Here is a 1,408-nt window from a genome sequence, read left to right on the forward strand (position 1 = left end):
ACTGTCACCTGCTAACGGTGACAGAATTAAGTTTCAGAGAAATGTCTGGAACGTTTCTGCATCATTCTGCAGTCTGGTTGGTTATTCGACCAAAACATATTGTCCTGTTTCTGCTTCCCCCTCCCCCACTACCACCTCCAACATTCAAATTTGCTGACGAAAATATAATCTATGGAATGTTTCCTTCTTCCCTCCCTATGAGAAAATGTATCGTATATTTCTTTAACCTCTCAATTTTTTTTTAACAGACATTTAAGGTTAGTTAATACAAGGCTAGTTCTCCCTTGTATTTCTTATATACTTCAGTTTTCTGACTGATCCACCCAAAATCATAAAAGCCTGTTTTCTCTGACTTAAATCTGAACTTTGATATTTCAAAACCTCTTCTTTTAATGCAGCCAATATGTGGTTTAAAATATTTAGCTATGGCCCTTTACATTTTTAATTCAAATTTTACTCAAGTCAGTTTTATTTTTCATCTTTCTGAAGTTCATAAAATAAAATACTAGTTCAATACTAGGGTGAAAAAAAGCCAACTTGCTCCATTCTACTATATTTCTGGCTTTTCCAATGTTAATATAAAAGTCTTCAATATAGTTATTAAAAGTAGGCTTTGTGTCTAAGCTAACAAAGCAAATATATTTGAATTTAACAAGTGCTTGAACTCACATTAATGCACAGAATGGACAGAATTGATAAATTATTGGGCAAAGTTCTTTGCAGCATTTAGTTATGGCTCTTTATGTTGTGAGTTTGATTCCCACCAAACTTTACTTTGTCTTTCATCATTCCAGGATATACTAGGATCAATATAATCAACACCCATTTTCCCAAAATTCATGGTTTAAGACTTAAACCAGTAATTAAGAAATTATTATTATTATTACTAGGCCTAAGACATAAACTGAAGTTGTAAAATTTTACGAAATGCTAGAGCATAAATTAAAACAATGGACAAGAAAACCAGACTTAGATACTTGATTTTTAATTAATTAGGTGTCTCATATTGTGAGTTCAAACCTTGACATGTTTTTTGTTTTTTTGTCTTGATAGAATTTAATAAAGTACCAATAATGTACCAGTGACAATGTAATTGACTAATACACATATTCTACACACACACACACATACATATATATGTTTATATATATATTACTCTTTTATTTGTTTCAGTCAATTATTTACTCTTGTTATTTTCCATCATTTGACTGCAGCCTTTAGTCGAACAAATTGACCCCAGGACTTATTCTTTGTAAGCCTAGTACTTATTCTATCGGTCTCTTTTGCCGAACTACTAAGTTACAGGGACGTAAACACACCAGCATGGTGGGGGGACAAACATATACATATATATATGTATATACAACAAGCTCCTTTCAGTTTCCGTCTGCCAAATCCACTCACAAGG

This window comes from Octopus bimaculoides, chromosome 20 (assembly GCF_046866305.1).
Source record: "Octopus bimaculoides isolate indiv1 chromosome 20, ASM4686630v1, whole genome shotgun sequence".
Classification (NCBI taxonomy): Eukaryota; Metazoa; Mollusca; class Cephalopoda; order Octopoda; family Octopodidae; genus Octopus; species Octopus bimaculoides.